The 18,384-nt window shown below is 35.4% G+C and overlaps 1 protein-coding gene and 1 pseudogene across 10 annotated transcripts in view; one reads left to right on the forward strand and one right to left on the reverse strand.

Annotated features, from left to right (window-relative positions):
* The window catches only part of CCDC178 (coiled-coil domain containing 178), a 426,023-nt gene that overhangs the window by 222,855 nt on the left and 184,784 nt on the right, over positions 1 to 18,384 (forward strand). The window lies entirely within an intron of this gene.
* Positions 5,877 to 7,047, reverse strand: LOC112647896 (glyceraldehyde-3-phosphate dehydrogenase-like; annotated as a pseudogene).

An 18,384-nucleotide genomic window follows, 5' to 3' on the forward strand; every position in this document is an offset into this window, starting at 1 on the left:
CAAGTTCAAGACTTTATTTCAATTTGAAAAAATATAACAATACCTTATATGTGCCAATCACTGTGCTTGGGGTGAGATATAAAGATGAGTGAGAAATTTGAATCTGATATGAGTGATATGCCAGATTAGCTCATTTATACAGAAAAATGGGGATGGATAGCTTTCTTGCAAACTATATTCTAAGATTTTCCTCTCTTGAATCATTTTTTGGACTGTAATTCCCCTTAAAGAACTCTAAATCCTGCCAACTTTCAAAAGAGAGAGTTAAAGGCATTTATTTTAACATAACCACTGTCATACTCTGATGACAGAAATGTTATCACTGTTTCCAGTAGATTTAATTCCTGAATCAAGGGTCATCTCTTTGAAGTTTTCCGGATAGAGAAGAGTTAAATAACCATGCAGAAAAGTAATGGAACTATTTAAACTTATTCTTACTCCCAAATAGATACTATTTAAATGAAAACATGTATCTTAAAATGAATGCTAATAATGATAGGTAAAACAATGGCCTTCAAAGTTCATGGCCTAACCACTGAAACCTATGAATGTAATCTTACATGGCAGAAGGGATTTTGCAGATATGATTAAGTTAAGGACTTTGAGATGGAGATATTATCCTGGATTACCCAAGTGGGCCCTAAATGTAGTCACAAGTTGTTATAAGAGAGGGGCAGAGGGAGACTTAGAGTGGGGCAAGGTTATATGACAACAGAAGCAAAGGGAGAAAATGTGATGTGATGCCAGGCCATGAGCCAAGGAATGCAGGTGGCCTCTAAGAGCTGGAAAAGGCAAGGCAAGAAATTCCCTCCAGAAGGAACCAGATCTGCCAACTTCTTTATTTTAACCCCATAAGACTCATTTTTTAATTTCTGACCTTCAGACAATAGGAGAATAAATTTGTGTTGTCTTAAGCCATTAAGTTTGTGGCAATTATAAATGTCCAATGAATTGCATTAGGTAGTGCTGAAGATTTTACATTTTTTCCTTCCAGTAATTTTCTAAACAGAGGAATTAGATGACACAATCTTCTACAGCAGAAATGCACACACCTGACAGATTATTACTATAATAGGTTTCTGCACTTTTGCCCTTCATTACACATACCATAGAGTGGTTGTGGCCCACAAATGTATACCTGTGACCCATCATAAATTAGTCATCTGGTCTCTGTTATTTCATGTTGCAGAATTTGTTGTTTATTCAGAAGAACTTTGTACTTACAAAAGGGGAGTTACTTCTATTAACGCATACTGGATCTTAAAATTTATGATGATTAGTGGTCATTATCCAGTTACAAAAAGGGAAATATTATCATTGTCAGTCTATAAACCTATTTCATTCAAATAATGCACTTTAAATAACCACACTAACTTTTTAACTGAAGTTAAGAATGGGGCTTCCATACAAATAAGTTTTATTTTAGAACTTTTCTTCTAATTTCTTTTTTTTCAGTTTTTTTTGAAGTATAATTGAAGTAAGGTATAAGTTTAAGGTTCACAACATAATGATTTGATATATGTATATATTATGAAATAGTAAGTTTAATTAACATCCATAACCTCATATAGTTATATTTTTTCCTTGCGAGGAGAACATTTAATATCTACTCTTTTAGCAACTTTCAAACATACAATACAGTATAATTATGTGTAGTCGTCTCCAAGTTCTTGTCTGTATTCTGACAGTAACTTGGAAAAAATTATAGTTCAAACACTTTAGTGTAGAGAAAATTCACTAATCTTAGAATGAAAAACAGCATTCATAGCTTATACTCCTTTTATAAAATACTTGACCTTAAGAATATCATAGCTTCACTTTTAAATAAACAATTTAGATGATTTTGAAAGGCCCTTCATATCCCACAATTTGATCTTGTGAAATACCCTTTATACTAATTATGTTTAATTTATGGGAATAATAATATTTGGCACTAAAATATCAATGGGTCTAATATTTTCCTTTTCTTAAATTATAATGCTGTTTGTGAAAATATTAGTCCATTTTCAAATCTCATTTCAAACTACTATCAAATATGAAGTTTAAATTTCAAGTATCTTAGGTCATTTTATGGAAATAAATTACAAAGTATCAAGTTAACAGCCAGTTTTTCACTACTTGGGATTTAAAGCATATATTTGTTGAGTAAATTCTGGGACAATCAGCATTTTCATAGTTTTCTTAGGGTAGGAAGAAAACACCAGTACTATTATGGAAAACCTTGGCAAATCAGATTGCATCATGAAAATACAGTCACCCACTTTAGAAAAGTACACAGATAATACTAGAAAGGTTTTGAGGGATCCCTGGGTGGCGCAGCGGTTTGGCGCCTGCCTTTGGCCCAGGGCGCGATCCTGGAGACCCGGGATCGAATCCCACGTCGGGCTCCCGGTGCATGGAGCCTGCTTCTCCCTCTGCCTGTGTCTCTGCCTCTCTCTCTCTCTCTCTGTGACTATCATAAATAAATAAAAATTTAAAAAAAAAATAGAAAGGTTTTGAGATCAGTGGTAAGAAAACACTTTAAGCAGCTGTTGAATTACAGAATATGTGTCTGCTTGTTTGACATACTTTTTGGAAAGGTAAGTAGATAAAAGAGGCACTATTATCAAGAAGCAAATAAATCCAGTGTTTACAAAATCATTTCAGTTAGTTTAAGAACAAACACTCAGATAAGTCAGCATTTCAAATCCAGTGCAAAAAAAAAAATGTTACACCTATGTTTTATAAAGCTGTAAGAGGCTCAGAATTACTTACTTCAAGAAGTAGCAATTTCTGTTAGAAGATGCATGAAAAGTGTTAACCTCATGGGAATCCATTTGTGACAACAGAGCAGAAAGCAGTCCCTGCTCTGACAATAAAAAAAGTGACAGATAATATGGAAGTAATCAATCTGAAAGGTATAGAATATTTAAACCATGAAATGCCTAAAAAGCCATAAGCGAGATCTTAAAATCAATATAGGATGCTACTGAAAGACAGAGTAATGACTCAAGAATAAGAATATTATACTGTTTCCAGAAGGGCCTTGTGAAAATACTATGCATTTGTATTTTAAAAAGAAAACATGATTGTTATATTGTTTCTATAAAAAGAAACAAATGATGCTATTTTATAATATTAAATGACACAATATAGAACATTGTGTCCATATAAAAGACAGAATTTTCTAGCATTTTGGTCTGTATTTAAGAACTGAACTATTTTGATGAGAACAAAACCATATTAATCCTTAAGAAAGCAAAGTTGCAGAGAGCATAGAACCCAATAAGTGCTTAGGTCTGAAGAGATTTAATTGGTTTTATTAGTACTTCACTTAAAATATTTCTAGATTCAAGGAATGTAATTACTTCCATCTAGGAAGCTCAGAGGCATTAAATCACATTTGTCAAGGTGTTTGACTGGAAAGTCAAAAAGCAGAAGTATTTCCTGGTTTAAATTGGAAGATCAACCACAGAAATTAAAAGTATGTCTGAAAGGAAAGAAAGAATGCTGTATTCTGGTAGTCCTTGGAACATCCTTTTTAAATAAACGATCATTTCTAGTCATGTTTAAAACCAAAGAATGGAACTGGCCATCATATTGATTTCTCCAAACAGTATTATTATTATTATTATTATTATTATTATTATTATTATATGTTGACTGCTTTGAATCAAATGTATTCTGGATAGAAGGGAAAAAATATCTTCCTAATTTCTAAGATAAGTATAGGGATAAGATGTTTATAACTTTTCCTTATGAGCTGAGGCTAGATAACTTTGTTGCCAACTTGGTATGAGGTACTAAATACTTGATTTTCATATTGTGCCAAAGTATTACAGTAGAAACATGGAACCTGAGAAATCTTGTCCAGTTGATTCCTGTGCCTAGTACTTCTTTTAGGAAATAGGGTCACAAAGTTCAGTAGTGGAGACCTTCATCCCTCCCCACAGCTCCAATTCCTCCCAGAATCTTTCAACTCCAATTATACCACACTAAACAGTTCACTACTTTGGGTTTTGTTTTGTTTTGTTTTGCTTTTGGAGAGAGAGGGCAGAAATGATAGAAAATTAAGGAAATAAGAGGTCTTGTTAAAAAAAAAAGAAAAGAAAGAAAGAAAGAAAGAAAGAAAGAAAGAAAGAAAGAAAGAAAGAAAGAAAGAAAGGAAGGAAGGAAGGGAGAAAGAAAGGAAGAAAGAATGAATTAGCTTTAGAGAGACTTTGGAACAGCCCAGAAATGGTGAAGCAAAATTTAAATTACAGACATGATAGTCAACGCTATTTGTTTGCTTTTATGTGTCCAGTAATTTTGCTGTCTGAGAGACTTTTTTCCCTTTATGGGTGATATTTCCATAGATTACAGATTATTGAAAAGAAAAAAGGTTTCTAGATGACCAAATATCAATATTTTCAGATACTCTTTATCCCCAATGATATATAGCCATAGACTTTTTTTTCAAGATTTCTCTTGAAATATTGTGACCACTTTTTAACTAAAACTTCCCCATCTTACATAGAAATAGTCCCTGATAAAATGCATTTTAAATGCTTCATTGTATGGACAACTAAGCATAGATCATCAACTTTTCCAATCAGTTAACCACCATGAAATACTCCCCAGTGCTTGGGGAACTTTATGCTTCTGTATCCTTTCCACACTGGACTTCTAGACCTTGTTCCTGGCCTTGATGCAAACACTAGTTCTGTCAACAGGCTCCATCTCTTCGTTTTTAATCCACAGTATGGGTATTGCTGTTGTCAAGCTCTCATAAGAAAAGTCAACCATCAGGTTTCGTCACAAACTGACAGAAACTTGCTTGAGATATGTAATATTTGAGAGACTCCGTTTGAAGAACACAAGGTATTTGTTACTAGATATTTTCCTAATATATATTTTTTTCATTTTAAATTAGACCACCAGAAAGCAGTATACTTGGAATTCCCTAGATCACTGTCACTGTATTCAATTTGATTGATTCCTACTCCTCTTCCTTGATTGATTTCCTTCCTTCTACTTACTTTGGGTTAAATTTCTCTTTATTTTTCTAGCTTCTTAAAATGAAGTCTTAGATCATTGATTTTAAATCTTTCTCTTTTTTTCTAATACAAGCACATAATGTTATAAAGTATTTTCTAAACATAGCTTTAGGTACATCACACAGATTTTGATAATAATTTTATCTTTTTACTTTTATTTTTATTCTGATCTATATATTTTCAGAATTTCATGTGATTTCTCTTTTGACTCATAAGATACTTAGAAGTGTGTTGTTTATCCTGAAAAAGGAAGAGAAAAAAACAAGAAACAAGTATGTTGTTTCACAACAATTCACAAATGTGTCAGGATTTTCTAGATTTCTTAGTGTCATTGGCTTATAATGAAGTCTGTAATGATCAGAGAACATATTCTGTACAAATTCACTTTTTTTAATAACTGAAACTTAATGTTATATTACTGCATATTGTCTGTTTTAGTGAAAATTCCTTGTACATATGAAAATAATGTATATGCTGTAGTTGTTAGAGACAGCGTTTTATAAATCTTGATGCTGCTGTTCAAAATGTCTGCAAACTTAGTGATTTTTTGTTTGTTTAGCCTTTTGTCTGTCAATTACTGATAGAAGGTATTAAAATCTCCAACAATGGCTATATTTTTCTAGTTATTTTTTGCTTTTATTTTGTCAGCTTTTACATTACATTTTTTTTTTGGCTGGGTACAGTATACTTTATTGATGGTACATGACAAGGTAGGGCTCCCCAAACCTCTCACCTTCTTCAGGAGGGTTTAGGATGGAAACTGTGGAGGTCAGGGGATTCTTAGTGTGTTGGGGACTCCCTAGCAGTTGAGGGCCTCTCTCTTCCTCTTGCTCTTGCTGTGGCTGGTGGTCCAGGGGGCTCTTACTCCTTGGAGGCAATGTGGACCATAAGATCTACCACCTGGTTGCTGTGGCCAAATTCATTGTTATACCAGGAAATGAGCTTGACAAAGTGGTCATTGAGAGCAATGCTAGCCTCAGCATCGAAGGTGGAAGAGTGGGTGTCATTGTTAAAGTCACAGGAAACAACGTGGTCCTCCATGTACTCCAGAATGCCCCTGAGGGGGCCATTTAATGCCTGATTCACCACCTTCTTGATGCCATTATATTTGGCAGCTTTCTCCAAGTGGCAGGTCAGATCCACGACTGACACTTTGGGGATGGGACATGGAAGGCCATGCCAGTGAGTTTCCTGTTCAACTCAGGGATGACTTTACCTACAGCCTTGGCAGTGCCAGTGGAAGCAGGGATGATGTTCTGGGCAGCCTGTTGGCCATCACGCCACAGCTTCCCAGAGAGGCCATCCATGGTCTCCTGGGTGACAGTGATGGCATGAACAGTGGTCATGAGTCCTTCCACAATGCCAAAGTTTTCATGGATGACCTTGTCCAGAGGATCCAAGCAGTTGGTAGTAGAGGAGGCATTGCTGATAATCTTGAGGGAGTTGTCATACTTCTCATGGTTCACACCCATCAGAGACATGAGGGGATCTGCAGAAGGAGCAGCAATGATGACCCTTTTGGCTCCACCCTTCAAGTGAGCCCCAGACATCTCCATGGTGGTGAAGACCTCATTGGACTCCACAACTACTCAGCACCAGCATCACCCCATTTGATATTTGCAGGATCTCTTTCCTGGAAGATGGAGATGGACTTTCCATTGTTCACAAGTTTCCCATTCTCAGCCTTGACCATGCCATGGAATTTGTTGTGGGTAGAATCATACTGGAACATGTACACCATGTAGCTGAGTCAATGAAGGGGTCATTGATGGGAATAATATCCATTTTGCCACAGTTAAAAGCCCTGGTTACCAGGCACCCAATACAGCCAAATCCATTCACTCCAACTTTCACCATTATGTCTCAGTGACAAGGCTGGCATTGCACCATAAGATACGGCTGTCCGTTGAACAGGGAGGAGCAGAGAGCCTGCATTACATTCCTTGAAGCTCTAAATAGAGATCCATACACGCTTATGATGATTTTATCTTTCTGATCAATTGACTCTTTTATCTTTATGAAGTGTCTTTATCACTGGTAATCCCTTATCTTAATGTCTACCTTGTTTGATACTAATATAGTCATGCTGATTTCTTGATGCTTATGTCCACACGGTATATATTCTTCTTTCCTTTTACTTGGTCTGTCTCTTTGTATTTAAAAGTTATCCTGTGGGATCCCTGGGTGGCGCAGCGGTTTGGCGCCTGCCTTTGGCCCAGGGCGCGATCCTGGAGACCCGGGATCGAATCCCACATCGGGCTCCCGGTGCATGGAGCCTGCTTCTTCCTCTGCCTGTGTCTCTGCCTCTCTCTCTCTCTCTGTGACTATCATAAATAAATAAAAATTAAAAATAAATAAATAAATAAATAAATAAATAAATAAATAAATAAATAATAAAATAAAAAAAAATAAAAGTTATCCTGTGTAGGCAATACATAGCTGAGTCTAACAAACTCTACTTTTTACCGGGAGTATACATTCAAATTATTCATATATTTCATATATTTATTCTTTACTGAAGTTTCCCATTCTTTAAGCTCATCATTTCCATGTTTTCCTTAATTACTTGAATCTATTTACAACAGCTGCTTTAAAGTCTGGCAGAAATTTCATCACCCAGGCCATCTTGGGATCTGTTTCTATAGGGCTAAGTTTTATCTTCTCTATGAACCACAATTTTTTATTGTTTGTTGGATTTTCTACAGACTCGGGATACTCTTTTATCTTTCCTTTAAGTGGTTTAATTTTTGCTTTTCTTACTACAGGGTATAAGAAAAATCTATGTCAACAAAGATCTCTTTTCTTATCCTCCAGTTTCTGCCCATTTTGGTTACTCTATAGTGCCTTCAGATATTTGATTTTCATATTATACCCACAGAATAGAATTGCTATCTATGGGAAGTTTGCTGCCATCACCAGAAAAAGAACTATAGTTTCCATTGTGTATATGGGTTTTTCTGTGAAAAGACACAAGATTTTTAAAAATAATAATTTATCGGTTGAATGTTAAAATAAATATTGCATATTTCTTGTTTTCATATTATTTCATTTTTCATCTAATGTTTTACATACATACATCACACATATATATTTTACTTACAAATTATGTGCAATACTGGATATATTATTCGCAATTTTGCCCTGTTACAATTTAAACTCACCTGTCTCTATGTCATTAGTTTTCAAAAGTATGATTTTTTAAATTGCATAACATTCAATATATAAATAGGTCATATTTTCTTTTTTCCAATTTTTTATTTTTAAGGGTAATTTATAAAATTTTTGTTACTTCCAAATTGTTTTATTCTTAAAAAATGCAATGATAAAACTTTTTGTGAATATCCATTTTGCTTCTATTTATTTTTTCATTATTTATTAGTAACAAGGGAATTATAGGTTCAAAATGTTTAAATATTTACAGTTAATTGATAAATATCAGGCCAGAATGTTTTAGAAAAATAAGTATATTTATAATAAGATTCATAGACATTGCACATAGGCATAAAATATATGAGATGAAGTAGATATGAATTTAGTTAGAGATTTTTCCTTGGTATATTTCTTTGTATCTTAACCTAATTTTAAATTTAATTTTTTCAAATAAAATATTTAAATAAAACAAAGATTTAAATTGTACTTCAACAACAAGAGCCCCCAGCTCCACTCTTCTACACCTCTCATTGTCCCTCCCTGGATGCAGATACTTTAAAATCTTTTCTGGTATTTACTATTATATTTCTAAATATGTACTGTCTGCTGTACTTTATTATTTTTGTTTCTGTATTAAATTACTATGCCTATAATTATTAAAGTATGTAGCATGAAAAATGTTTCATGTAACTTTTTCTCTTTTCCGGGTTAATATTTGCATCTTTTTCTATTTCTTTGCCAAGTTTTTTATACACCTAAAATGAATTCAAATCTGTGATTGTTTTTTCTTTGACAAAAAAAACAGCTTCCTGCAGCTCCTTTCTTGCCCCAGTTTGACTTGTTGCCTCTTGTTTTTTCTGCTTAGCTATTGTCTTGTGTCTGCCTTTCCAAGTCATCTTAGGAATTCTCTTTGCCATTTCCTTGTGTCGGATTTACTGCTTCCCGGAATCAACTAGACTTTGTTTGTTTGGAGGTGTAAATTCTGTAGAGGTTTCCTGGGAATATTTGAGAATCTATTCATTAACTTTTGCTCTGTAACAATCCACCCCAAAACTTAGTGGCTTAAAACAATTGTTTGTTCAGTTCTATGGAGTCAGCTGTTTGGGTTCTTCAGATCTACCAGCTCAGAGCTGGAGAGGCTAAAATGGCCTCACTTCCTTATTTGTGACTTCATCTGGGATGACTGATATGGCTGGGGCCTCACTCCATGCACTTGGTCTCTCATCTTAGGAGACTAGCTTTGGCTTCTTTGTGGTGATCTCTGGGTTTGCAGTAGCATGAGAAGGCAAGCCAAGGTGCACAACCACTTTTTGAGCCTCTGCTTTGGTGTCATGTTTGCTCATGTGTCGATATTCGAAGCAAGTCGCATGAGCCAAACCCAGATTCAAGGGGTGGGGAAAGGTATCCATATCTTGATTGGAGAAACTGCAAAATATTGTAATCATTTTTTTTATTTTTTTAAAGATTTTATTTATTTATTCATGAGAGAAAGAGAGAGAGAGAGAGGGGCAGAGACACAGGCAGAGGGAGAAGCAGGCTCCATGCAGGGAGCAGGTGGCGAGATTCAGTCCCGGGTCTCCAGGATCACACCCTGGGCTGAAGGCGGCGCTAAACCGCTGAGCCACCCAGGGATCACTGTAATCATTTTTTTTTAAAGCTACCCACGTTGAATATTTAAAAATGATTTTAGTTTGTCCTCCATTGTGATTGATAATTCCCTGGTTATGGAGTTCTGGTTTAGCAGCATTTCCCTTTATAGTTTTGAGCCATATTTTTCTGGCTTCTGTTATCCTCAGAATTCTGACATCATTCAGTTACTGATCATTTGTATGTACACATTTCTTCCTTCCTTTCCTCTTCCTATGTGGAAACACTTAGCTTGTCTCTTTATTCCTAGAATAGTGAAATTTCACAGTGCTCTCTTTTGACATGAGTCTATTTTCATTAATTGTGTTAAATAACAGGTAAGCATTTAAAATCTCCAGCACATGCCCTTAGTTTAGAGATATTTTCTTGTATTTTATGGATAATTTCCTTTTATCCTGGTCCCCATCCCTTTTTACTTTTTCTCTTATTTTAAGAACATGTATTTTTCACTTTAATAGTAATATTGCTATTGATACTAATTGTAACATTTATTGAGTGCTTGCTTTGTACCAAGCATAATTCAAAGTGCCTGTACTGACCCATTTAATTTTATCCTTACAGCAATTCCATGAGCTGGGTATTCACTGAATGGTTTTTAATGGATTATTATTATTATTATTATTATCCAAATTTGACAGATATGAAAATAAAAAACAATTTAAAAAAATTTTATTTATTAATGAGAGCACAGCAGAGACACAGGCAGAGGGAGAAGCAGGCTCCATGCAGGGAGCCTGACATGGGACTCGATCCCAGGTCTCCAGGATCAGGCCCTGGGCTGAAGGCGGCGCTAAACTGCTGAGCCACCCGGGCTGCCCAAGGTTTATTTTTTTTAGAATGATAACTTTACTCATTTGGTTATTTTCTATTTTTGAAACCTTTTTGTTGTACTTTTTAGTGATGCGTTTCAACTTCGTCTTTCAATTCTTTTTTTATTAAAAAAAGTTCTCATTTAAATTTCAAAGAGAACTATCTTTTTCAGAATTTGTATCTCTGAGAATATTCACTGTTAAATTTGCTTGCTTTTTCCTGTTTTCTGCAGTATCTCTTTCTTAGTTTTTTTTTTTTTTCTCCTATTTCTTTTGGTTTCTCGTTTTGTTAGAAGTATTTATCAAATATCTGGTAATCTCCAACTATCTGTTGGTGAGACGACTAAAATAATCTTCGTAGGCTGTAGGTGTGATGTTGACTGGTGGACCTCAGCATGCAGTCATGCCATTTCATTGTAAGAATGTTCAAATAAGTCTTTTCTCTTGGTTTGATCAATTTCTTCAAATAATTCAATATCCTACACATTTGTGGGAATTAGGGAGAAGGGAGATCTGTATAATTGAGGGCTGATGTATAGAGGAGGAAATCACATTAGACAGAATATATAGCCCTTCATAATTTGTTTTTAGTGTGAACTCTGATATGCGTGGCTTCCTATACCATGACCAATAATTCTATGATAATCTCTGTAGATGACAAACTTCCAAACTTATACTAAAGAGAGGTACCTTCTGATAACATAGTTGAGGAAAAAACTCTGGGGTGTTCAGAGCTTCCTTTGAGGATTTCCAACTAATACTCTTGTTTTTATTCACACATCTCTCCTCCCATTCCGAGGTATATGATACCTGCAACTTTTGAGCACTTTTGAAATTTAGGGTACAAAATGACAATTTTTTCCACTGCTGGAAGTGCTTTGATTTCCAACTTTCTAGAAACCTAGATCTGTTAATATTTAACCATTTGCTTTCCAGCTTCCAAAGTATGTTGATATTTTTCATAGGTATTGTTGTAATGTCTACTGCAGATCCAGATTACTCTCCTAGGCAGATTTCCTCCATGTGGAGATCGAGGTTGTTTCCATCCTTAGGATTCTCCATCTTAGTATGAGGCCCATATGATTACCTTCACAGGAAAAAGAACAAAAGGATGGCACACTAGCTCTTAAATATTTTAGCCCAGAAGTTACACATATTATTTCCATTCACAGCACATTTGCCAGAACTAGACATGTGGCTTCCAGCAAGTGGGCTGGGAAAACACGTGTGTGTTGTGGGTGGGGGTGGGATGCATTGCACTTGGATATTCAGTGAGTAGTGGTTGTGATTATCAAAGTTAACCACTCTGGTTATAAGATTCCTGTTTGCTCCATTATTGATTGTAACATGTCCCAAGAAAAACAAACTAAAGTCCCAACTAATCACTGCCATCAAGCTCAAAGTTCAAGGTTTCTAGATATTATGGCATAGTCTCTAAATTTAGATAGATTAAATAAAAAGACAAGTTATCCGCATCTCCTAAGCCCTTGGCACTCAATTATTTAATTTTTAATTATGGAAATGGAATAGAATAGAAGCAGTAAACACATTCCAGAAAGGGAAATATTCAGTACTTCCTGATTCAGAGCAATTCTAAAGTCTTGAAATCTTGCTGGACAGACATTACAAGGTCTCCCCAAACCTGGTGGTGGGAATCTGCTCCTAGATAAGGTCTGACATGCTCCCTGGGAGGAGTATCTTGTTCATTGTTTCTCATTGCTCTAGCAACTTCTGATTTTCAAGATGTTTCTTAACCATGTCTTAAGTGGCTGTTGTAGAATATGCTCTCATTGGGGCTGCATAACTTTCTTGATTAAAGTCTTAGTTATGAGGGCACCTGGGTGCCTCAATCTGTTAAGCATCTGACTTTGGCTCAGGTCATGATCCTAGGTCCTGAGATTGAGCAATTTGGCATCTGTAGGGCTCCCTTCTCAGCAAGGAATCTGCTTGTCCCTCTCCCTCTGCTCCTCTCCCTGATCATGCTCTCTCTCTCTTTTAAATAAATAAAATCATTTTTAAAAAAAGTCTTGGCTGTGGAAGGTGGGAAGTCCAAGAACTGTTAAGAATTATGTATCACATACTTCGTGAATATTTTTTTTTCAGTGTGACTTTTAAAAACCAAATGGGCTTTCTATCTATTGCTAGTGGTCAGTTTGATTATCAGGAATCATACCCATAGTTTGGTTTGAGCCATTGTCATTTATTTATTTATTTATTTATTTATTTATTATTTTTTTCCACATCCCATGCCCCTGTAGATTTAAGGAGTGTAGGTTTAAGGAGTGGTATCATAAAGACTGTCACATTCAGGAGAGAAAGTCTTATTCTTACTTTCACTTTTTCCCTGAGATACCTCCTATTGGTTATAGGTTTTTAAAATAGGTGAGAAGACTTCTCTTAATCTGATCTCTGCCCCCAAGGCTAGCTTAACGGTTCTGTCTCTCAAGAACTTTTTCAATTTTATTTGTTACTGTTTGGGATATGTGACTTAATGATTTTTCCTAAATTTCTGCTTTCACGACGAATGCCCACCATTTGCATCAATGTGGATGGAACTGGTGGGTATTTTGCTGAGTGAAGTAAATCAGTCAGAGAAAGACAATCATTATATGGTTTCACTATATGGGCAATATAAAAAATAGTTAAAGGGATTATAGGGGAAAGGAGAGAAAATGAGTGGGAAAGATTAGAGAAGGTGACAAAACATGAGAGACTCCTCTAACTCTGGGAAATAAACAAGGGGTAGTGAAAGGGGAGATGGACAGGAGGATGGGGTGACTGGGTGATGGGCACTGAGGGGATGAGCACTGGGTGTTATACTATATGTTGGCCAATTGAACTCCAATAAAAAATATATTAAATAAATAAATAAACAAACAAACAAACTGCTTTCAGACTGAGATATTCCTCGCTAAATTATTTCTTTTTTTATAACACTCTGCCAAATAGAGCCAATAGCAATCAGCACACACACCTAAGTTTCCATTTTTTAATTTTTAGAGCTCCCCTAAAGCTCATGGCTTAACATGGCCAGCACTGTAACTTATGAGGGGCAACAGTAGTATTAAAAATGCCACATACTGAATCATGATCTTTCCAACCTCCACCAGACTATTCATCAAATGTCATGTTTTCTTTTAGTTTCATTTAATTTTTGGTTTTTAACAATAGTTACCCACTTTTATCAATTCTCAGTACTGATCAGGAAATATTAAGATATCCTCCAGGAACAATATCCACATCTCAGTGACTTACAGCTACAAATGCTGATTTCTTACTCACAAAAATTCACTGAAGCTCTGTGACTCTCCAGGATAGATCACCTGCACAAAGTAACAATGGGGTCCAGTTCATTTCCATCCTCTGGCTCCACCTTCTCAACCAAGGGCCTTCAGGGTCTCCTTGCTGGACGAGAAAGCTGAGAATCTCATAACACCTGTTAAATAAATGTCTTGGCCTCAAACTGATTCATGTTTCCTCTATTACTGGTGAAAACTAAACTCGTGGCCCTTCCAAGTTAGGACTTGGACAATAGGACTGAGAAAATGTGGGGTATCCCATGGACAGTTGGTAAGTAGTCTGGATCTCCCGCAAATCTTATTAAAATTCTGAAAAGTGTCTGGAGGGCTGGGTCAACATTATGCTCTTTGATAGACTAAGTGACATTTCAGTTATGTTATAAATAGTAAATCATATCTAAAGTTGAGACAAGGATTAATAAAGCACAAGGTAGGGAATTAGTAGTCATATTGTGTAATTATGAAAGCTCTTACCCAAGCCTGGAAAACGATATAAGCTCAAAGTCTTTTAAAAACATATTTTAAAAAATTATTTACTTATTTGAGAGAGAGAGAGAGTGGGGAGGGGCAGAGGGAGAGAATCTTCAAGCAGACTTCCCACTGAGCATAGGACCTAATGCAGGGCTCACTCTCATGACTCATGAAATCATGACCTGAGCCAAACCAAGAGTCTGACATTAACTGACTAAGCCACCCAGGCACCCATAAAAACATAATTTTTTAAAATCAGGAATTTGAGAAATTATAAGTAACACCAAGTTGGAAAGAATATAAGGTTTATGAGTGGAATCCTGAAAATATTTTTTAATTGGTAGAGAAGAACAGATGACAGAGAGTAGAAAACTGACTAATTCAAATTAATTCTTGAAATAATTGGATCAAGCCTTTTTAAAACATTCATATTGGGCAGCCCAGGTGGCTCAGCAGTTTAGCGCCGCCTCCAGCCCAGGGCCTGATCCTGGGGACCTGGTATCAAGTCCCACGTCAGGCTCCCTGCATGGAGCCTGCTTCTCCCTCTGCCTGTGTCTCTGCCTGTCTCTCTCTCTCTCTCCCTCTCTCTCTCTTGTGTGTGTCTCTCATGAATAAATAAATAAAATCTTTAAAAAAATAAAATAATAAAACATTCGTATCAAGAATAGACATCTGGAAGTTAGGTTCAAGATTATCAGAGATTAAATTCATAATCTTGGTCATTAAAATAAGGATATTCTTTGTGGATACCTAGGCTGAAGAATATGGATTCTATTGAAAAAGAAAAGAGAGGCAATAGTTTGTTGTGTGTCTTTTGGTATCATATTGATTTCATTCAGATCCTGGGTTTAACGTCTACTGGTTAAACATCCTTTCCTATAAAAATGGAAATAAAAATGGTACTTAACTCAAGGAGTTGCTATGAGTTTTATATGTAAAATAATGCACATCTAGTACCTGATGCCTAACTTTTCAATAAATTATTAATAGCCTTTGAAAGAAATTTAGCAGGAAATATTAAGAACATGGTGATCTTGGTCAAATCAGCCATCAGGTTATTCATGGCACTGTTATTCTAAGAGGAAAAGTACTCCTATGTTGGGTTATATTTTTTTTTCTTTGAGTCCTTTCATTACATTTCATACACATTATCTTTGCTCTATTGGCTTTTTTTTTATTTAGACATTTTTAACCAAATACAATTTCAGATTTGTTTTTTGTCCAAAAGGATTCTACAGTTATTTCTCCTAACCTTTCAATATTAGAAGTATGTGAATATAAGTTGAAGTAGGGATAAGGAACTGAGATTATGGAGAGAATAAAGCATATAGGTTTGAAGCATTAGCTAGGGTCACTTAGTTATGCCTTTTCGAACATAATGACAATGGGCTTAAAAAAGTAAAAAGTCACCTGGTCATTAAATCAAGCTGCTTCTACTAGCTTCTTAGTATTATAATATCTTTCTTACTTGTTTCACAATTTGTAAATAGCTTAATATTAATTTAAGTGTGACCCATTAGAATGTCACTGACTTCCAATATTAAAATATCATGCCATTTAAGGATAAATCTTAGAAAGAGCAGGCATGTAAAATAGGACAAATTTAAGGAAAGCAAAATAAAATCACAAATGACATCTAGTGAAAAAACCTTGAAAGGGAATTGTCTTTAATTAGTTCACAGTTGGAGATTGTTCATACTGCTTATTTTAGTTAAGTCTTTCATTTGGGGAGAAACAAGCTATTTAACTTTCAGGATGCTTGCGGGTAGTCGGGGAGCAACTTGAATCCCCTATCTTACTGAATAAAATGCTGTCCTCAATATAGTGTAACTATGGTAGGGAACAACATGATCTATAAAGTATTGTAATCTATTGGAGTTTGTTACACATTGGCAACAACAAAGGAAAAACAAAGGTAATTTAGTAAACTTTAAACTCATAGCATGGATATTGCGTATGAGTCGTTATTTATTCTAGTCAATGTAATTACCTCAGGAACATTTCTAAGTGGACCTTTCATCTTTTCTCCTGGACCTTGATAAAAGATCTAGCTTATGCCTTTTGGGAAATCATCCTCTGGTTAAATATGTGGTAGGTTTTTCTTTGTCAAGGATGTAAGGAAAGAGAGAAATCCTGAAAAATAGGTTACATACATCACTTTTATAAAGTTCATGAACAAACATGGCACTTTCAGATATTATAAAAGAAACTTTTATAATATCTCATAAGGCTGCTACTTTGCACAAAGCTGGTCTTATAATATGCTCATGACCATCACCTCTTCTCTTGTTCATATAGGGTTTACCCACTTCGGGTATCTCTGTATATTATTGGGGAGCACTACTGAACTAGAGGTTTATGAAGACTGGAATTTTATCAGAGTTGACTGAAGCATATCTGAAACTGCTCTATGAATGATGATAGCTCTCTACATTGTTCATAATATTTATTTAGCCATAATCTATTTGTAATAAAATACACAGATATGGCAGAAAGTATTTAGTGAGTACATTTATAAGCTTCCATGTCCTTCTGATTCAGGATGTGTGGTGAGAATATGTAGCCAAATGTAACCATGAAAATAGTCCCTTGCTCTCATCTATTTTCTTCTTCTAGGTTCTGTGATGTTTTTGTCTGTGTTTTCAAGACAAATCTTCTTTCATACTCATCTTCATGAAAAGCTACTTTCTAGATTCAGGATATTTATCCTTATTCTGTATTTATCCTTATTCTCAAAATTCAGTTAAAACATATATCGTGTTGGCTATTTTGCACAATAATCTTTGTACAGTGCTAGCTGCCTGCTTTGCTTCTTAACTAGGAAAAAGGTTTCTATGTGATTCTTTGACAACTCGGCTTATCCTTCTCCAATCCTAATGTTGTATCCTTTCCTTTGTGCCACATTTTCTGTAACCTGTAAAAAACTATAGTAATATTTTAATATTTTGTTCAAAACATGGATATCTTGATATTTCATTTGTAATACACCTAACACTTCCAACTAGCTCAGAAAGAATGGGAAAGGAAGGTCTTCCCTTTAGATATTTTGCTTTCAGTGTTTTGGCAAGGCTATCTGTTTGAAAAAATAAAAATAAATGATTAAGTATCTAATTTGACCATAAAAATATTTAGTGTCATTCTGCCAGCTCAGTACCCAGTCTTGAAATATTTGCTTCTATCATTCTATCATCAAACACTTTTTTTCCTATTAAATCATGAGTTTACTCTCTTTTCTGTTTCTCCATCACCAACGTTCAGGTTCTAATAACCAGTCTTTTAGCTGAGCTTCTGAACTCTCAACTTCTGCTTTCCACCATTCCTTTCTACATAAAACCCCAGTTTATTCTTCACTCTTCCTCATTTTATTCATGATAGTCTTATTCAAAACCCTGCAGTGGGATCCCGGGTGGCTCAGCAGTTTAGCGCCTGCCTTCGGCTCAGGGTGTGATCCTGGAGACCCGGGATCAAGTTCCACATCGGGCTTCCTGCATGGAGCCTGCTTCTCCCTCTGCCTGTGTCTATGCTTCTCTCTCTTTCTCTCTCTCTCTCTCTCCCTGTCTCATGAATAAATAAATTTAAAAATTGTAAGAAAAAAAAAGAAAGAAAAAAAAAACCAAATCCTGCAGTAGCATATGATTTTCTATAAAGAAGTATTAACACCTTTGAATGCTACAGAGGGACTGTCCTGTCCATATTCTAGCACAGTTTCTTAACCTAAGCACTGTTGACTCTTCAACTGGATAATCCTTTGTTGTGTTGAGGTGTCCTGTGCATCGTAGGTCTCTATTCATTGGATACCAGTTACATTCCTGAAACTATGACCACCAAAAATGTCTCCTGCCATTCTCAAACATCCCAGGGGATGGAGCAGGGAGGTCATAAGCTCCCCCAGTTGATAAACACTGTTTTGCATCCATTTAAATTTTTTTGTATCGTTAGAATTGTGTTCAGCTACAAATATCCAAACAAGCTGAATAACTATAGTTTAAAGAA

This window comes from Canis lupus, chromosome 7, assembly GCF_003254725.2.
Source record: "Canis lupus dingo isolate Sandy chromosome 7, ASM325472v2, whole genome shotgun sequence".
Taxonomy (NCBI): Eukaryota; Metazoa; Chordata; class Mammalia; order Carnivora; family Canidae; genus Canis; species Canis lupus.